Source organism: Cetorhinus maximus, chromosome 8 (genome assembly GCF_964194155.1).
Source record: "Cetorhinus maximus chromosome 8, sCetMax3.hap1.1, whole genome shotgun sequence".
Lineage (NCBI taxonomy): Eukaryota > Metazoa > Chordata > Chondrichthyes > Lamniformes > Cetorhinidae > Cetorhinus > Cetorhinus maximus.
In genome coordinates, this window is record NC_135886.1 from 98,386,018 (window position 1) to 98,392,017 (window position 6,000).

Genomic DNA, 6,000 nt, shown 5'->3' on the forward strand with positions numbered 1-6,000 from the left:
TGTTGCTCCTGTTTGAATTTTGTGAGGCTTGAGCAATATAAAGTATTTTTTTAATAGCAGTGTAGCTTCACTGGTGGATAAATTCTAAAACATAAATAATGTCAGCAACTCAAGATCGATGTGATTGAATGCAACTTTGGATTTAGTTTTTGTTTAATGACGTCTCTAAGGATCTATAGCGGGTTTCTGTAAAGCAACCAAAAAAACACCTAGACGCCAGTTAGTAGAAAATAATCCCTCTCCAAATTTAACATTTAAAACTTCCCAGAGTGCATGCACCATCTTGATGAAAAGTGATTAAAAACCCAACACCTTGATGATTGCTGCTATCAACATAGCACGACCACCTCTTACCAGCCATGATGCCAACAAGTGTGCGACTGTCAAGAGCTGCCCTTCCCTCTCAGTCCTCCGAGCTCCTTTTGTGCAATCCCAGGATGAGTCCACTCCTCCATCACCCCCTACACCTCAACCCCCTCCCACGGTACCTTCTCATGCAACCGCAGAAGGTGCAACATCTGCCCCTTTACTTCCCCCCTCCTCAACGTCCAAGGGCCCAAACACTCCTTTCATGTGAAGCAGCAAAACAACTAGCCAATTAAGTTTTCTTAAGAAATTATTCTATATCAGACTTACTACAGTACCAGCAACCAATGTCCCTCTAACATTTTTGTTGTTTGCAGCCTAGTCATTGAAATGGGTGGGAACCATTAAATTGTATTGTGCAGCTGCACAAGTGTGGTTACGTAAAGAAGCTGACCTATGCTCTATTTGTGCAGAAACTTCCATGTTACTGTGAGGTCATCAACATTCTGGAAATTACCATTTTCTAGAAATTGAACTGGACCAGCCATATAAGTACAGTAGCTAAAAGAGCAAGCCAGACTCTGGGAATTCCGAAGCGAGTAACTCACCTCCTGACTTCCCAAAGCCTGTCTATCATCTACAAGTCTGGAGTGTGATAGAATACTCTCCATTTCCCTGGATGAATGCGGCTTCAACAACTCTAAGAAGCTCAACAACATCCAGGATAAATCATTCTGCTTGATCAGCCCCCCATCCACCATCTTAAACATTCAACAGAGGACTCGAAACATCAACTCTTTTCTTCTCCGCCGATGCTGCCAGACCTGCTGAGTTTTTCCAGGTAATTCTGTTTTTGTTTTGGATTTCCAGCATCCGCAGTAGTTTTTTGTTTTTATCTTAAACATTCACTTCGTCTACCACTGGCGCATGTTGGCAGCAGTGGGTAGCATATACTCACCAAGCCTACTATGACAGCAGCTTCCAAACCCATGACCTCGATCATCTAGAAGGACGAGGGTAGCAGGCACATGTGAACACCACCACCTGCAAGTTCCCCTCCAAGCCACATATTATTGTGACTTAGAACTATATCGCCGTTCCTTCACTGTTGCTGGATCAAAGACCTGGAACTCTCTTCCTAACAGCACGGTGGGTGTTCCTACACCACATGGGCTGCAGAGGTTTAAGAAGTTGCAGGCTCACCACCACCTTCCCAAGAACAACTAGGATAGGTGACAAATGCTGGCCTTGCAGCAACACTCACATCCCATGTAAGAATAAAAAATAGCTTAGCGTGGTGAGGAAACTGTGACATAAATTAAGTGTGACACTGAGAAGAACTGTATGCTGTGTACGAGGATGCACTCATATATTTTACACTACCATTAATAAAATGTGTTTCGTCACTAGTGATTTCCCAAAATGTTGAAGTCCACCAATGATTTACTTTCCTTTGAGCATTGTTTACAATTGACATATATGCAAGAGAGGCACTAACTACTTACCCTTACTCATGTCATTTGAGACAATTATATTTAAGTGTTTGTTGCTATGGATATTTGTGCAATTTAACAATATGCACAAACAATAGATAGACAGCCAAGAATATACAAATCAATGGTCCAGATCTTCCACGAAGGGGTGATCATTGCCAGATTGCCACTCTGGTCAAATTTTTCAATGTCTCAACAATGCTCTGCATTTCTGGTCAATTCATCTGAGACTGGCTTCTTCAGAAATGCGGAGCGTACAGTCCCGGGGAAGACAAGCCATGCCCCTTTTTGGATGAACAAGTGAATGGGCAGGGTGGTAGGGCAGCTAGGTGAGTGAAGTGGGTAGGGTGGATAGTGTGGCAGGTGGTAGGGTGTCAGGAGGGTAGGATGGCAAGTGGGTAGGGCAGCAGGTGGGTAGAGGGCAGGTGTGTAGGGTGGTAGCTGGGTAGGATAGCAGGTGTATGAGGTGCATAGGTGGGCAAGTGTGTAGGTAGTTGGGTCAGGTGGGGTACTCAGGTTGGGGCCAGTCAGGTCGGGTTAAGGTATAAATGGGCGGTGGAGGAAAGTCAGGTCTGGTCAGGGAGGGGTTAGTCAGGTGGATGGGGTTTAGCGTGGTTTAGAGGGATAGCCGAGTCAGATTGGGGGGTTGGTGTGGGGTTTAGGGGATAGTTGGCAGGTCGGGGACAAGTGTGGGTGGGAGGAGTAGTCGGGTTGGGTTAGCAGGATTGGTTGGGGGTAGTCGAGGGGTCAAAGGGCAGTCAGGGAATCAAGGGGTGGTCGAAGGGTCAGAGGGATAGTCAAGCAGGGTAGATGGGGGGGTCAGACTTCGAGGGGGGAGTAAAGAGTGTCAGTGTGAGTGATTGGGGATTCGTTCTGTAGTTTTCCTTTCTTTACCTAAGGAAGGATAGAAGGAGTGCTACGAAGGTTCAAAAGACTGATTGCTGGAATGACAAGAATTTCCTGTCAGGAGAAATTGAGGAGACTGGGCCTGTATTCTCCAGAGTTTAGAAGAATGAAACATACAAAATTCTGACATGGCTCCATAGGGTAGATGCAGGAAGGATGTTTCCCCTGCCTGGGGGTTCTAGTACCAGGGGACACAGTCTCAGAATAAGGGAAGGCCATTTAGGACAGAGAGGGTGGTATATCTTTGGAATCCTCTACCCCAGATGGCTGTGGAGGTTCAGTCATTGAGTGTGTTCAAGACAGAAGTTGATACATTTCTAGATATTAAGGGTATCAAGGGATATGGGGGATAGTGTGAGAAAATGGTGTTAAGGTAGAAAATCAGCCATAATCTAGTTGAAAGGTGGAGCAGGTTTGATGGGCCGAATGGTCTACTCCTGCTCCTATTTCCTATGTTCCTGCTCAAGAGTTAGATAAGGATTTTTCTATCTAACATTTCCTGGGTAACTATTCAGGTAAGTCTTGGACTCTAACTCACAGGTAGAGACTTTTGGAGAGGGTTCCGGGGAGCATGGGAATTGCTCGTTTGGAAGTTCAAAGAGTCTTTGAATATTTTTAAGGCAGAGGTGGATAGATTCTTGGTAAGCAAGGGGCTGATAGGTTGTCGGGGGTATGCGGACTGCAGATTTGAGGTTACGATAAGATCAGCCATGATCTTATTAAATGGCGGAGCAGGCTCAAGGGGCCAAATGACCTACTCCTGCTCCTTGTTCGTATCTTTGTAAATGCTTAATGAGGAGGCCCGCACTGGAAAGGATCTTTAAAATGCATTCATGTAAATGACCTTTTGTATTCAATTCCCCTTGCAATATTAAATATTAGTTTTCCTAATTACTTGCTGTACCTACATACTAACCTTTTGTGCTTCATGCACTAAGACACCCAGATCCCTCTGCATCTCAGAGCTCTGCAATCTCTCACCATTTAGATGATATGCTTCTCTTTTATTCTTCCTGCCAAAATGGACAATTTAACATTTTCCCACGTTATACTCCATTTGCCATGTCTTTGCCCACTCACTTGACCTATCTATATTTTTTGTAGCCTCCTTATGTCCTCTTCACAACTTACTTTCCTACCTATCTTTGTGTCGTCAGCAAATTTGGCAACCATCCCATCTAACCCTTCATCTAAGTCATTTATATAAATTGTAAACAGTTTAGGTCCCAGCATTGATCCCTGTGGCACACCATTCGTTACATCTTGCCAGCCTGAAAAAAGACCCATTTAAGCCTACTCTGTTACCCCGTTAGCCAGCCAATCTTCTATCCATGCCAATATGTTACCCCCTATACCAGGAGCTTTTATTTTCCTCAATAACCTTTGATGTGGCACTTCACAGAATCACAGAATTGTTACGGTGCAGAAGGAGGCCATTCAGCCCACTGCACCGGCTCTCTGACCCTCAGGCACTTTATCAAATGCCTTCTGGAAATCTAAGTACAGTACATCCATTGGTTCCCCTTTATCCACAGCACAGGTTACTTCCTCAAAGGACTTCAATAAGTTGGTTAAACATGATTTCCATTTCACAAAGCCATGATGACTCTGTCTGATTATCTTGAATGTATCCAAGTGCCCTGCTATAGCTTCTTTAATAATAGCTTCTAACATTTTCCCTATGACAAACATTAAGCTAACTGGCCTTTAGTTTCCCACTTTCTGTCTCTCTGTCCTTTTGAATAATGGAGTTACATTTGCCATCTTCCAATCTAATGGGACCTTCCTCAAATTTAGGGAGTTTCGGAAAATTAAAACCAATGCATCAACTATCTCACTAGCCATTCCTTTTAAGACTCTAAAATGAAGTCATTAGGACCCGGGCATTTGTCAGCCCGCAGATCCAACAATTTACTCAGTACCACTTCTCTGATGATTTTAATTTTCCTGAGTTCCTCCCTCCCTTTCATTTCCTGATTTATAGCTGCTTCTGGGATGTTACTTGTATCCTCTATAGTGAAGACTGATGCAAAATACCTGTTCAATTCATCTGCCAATTCTTTGTTTTCCATTATCTGTTCTCCAGACTCACTTTCTACAGGACTAAGAGCTCACTTTGTCAACTCTTTTAAAAAAAATATTTATAGAAACTCTTACTACCTGTTTTGTATGTTTCTGGCCAACCTTCTCACATACTTTAATTTTTTCCTCCTTATTAATCTTTCAGTCATCCTTTGCTGTTCCTTATATTCTGTCGAAGCTTCTGGCCTTCCACTTATCTTTGCACAACTATATGCTTTTTCTGTAAGTTTGAAACTACCTTTAATCTTTCTAGTTAATCACAGATGTGTCCGTCCCCTCGACTTTTTCTTATTGGAATGAGATGAGGCCTCTTAATGCCTGAAAATGCCAGGTCTAAAATTTTTACATTGGGCTAGATCTTGGAGGGGCAGTGCGGGGGTGGGTGGGATGGTGTTGATGGTGAACTGTCAGCATCCACCGTCATTAGGAAGCTGATGGTAGATTCAGGATGTTAGGCATGTGTAGATGAGCATGGAAATCTTGAAATTGCTGTCTGTCACTCAGGGCTCTGACATGGGCTGTGTTGAGAGACCCTGCTATTGCTGAAAAAATTAAATCTTTTGAATAAAATTTGATAGACAACAAAACAGACCCTGAAAAAATAATTCTGGATTTGTGGAGCGCTATTAATTAGTGGATTTTACAAGCTAAGTTTTGTTCTTAGTAACAATTTAAAAAATGACTTTTTTTCAGGATATTTTAACTTCTACCTTCACCCTGTGTGTGAGTTCCAATTTTTAATTTATTCCATGTAAGAATGTTTAAAGGTGATTTCATTTTCAATGCTTTTCGTTTCCTGTTTGGGGGCAGGATGTCTGTGCGAAAATGTTTTAATGTGATTGGCTGCTTGGATGGTATGGCTACAGCTCCACAATCTGCAGTAAAGCACATTGCAACCAGTTCCAGTACCACATTGGTGAGAGAGGAGAAATTCTCAGCAGAGTGGTCACTAGATCTCCCAGTAGATCTTACTTCATGGTCAGCAGTTACCGCAAAATTCGGGCCAATAATTCTTAATTAGCGGACAAATAGCCCAAATTCATAGGTAAAAGCAAAATACTGCAAATGCTGGAAACCTGAAACAACAACAGAAAATGCTGGAAAAACTCAGCAGGTCTAGCAGCATCTGTGGAGATGCTGAAGCTGAAGAAGGGTCGTACGGACCTGAAACACTAACTCTGTTTCTCTCTCCACAATTGCTGCTAGACCTGCT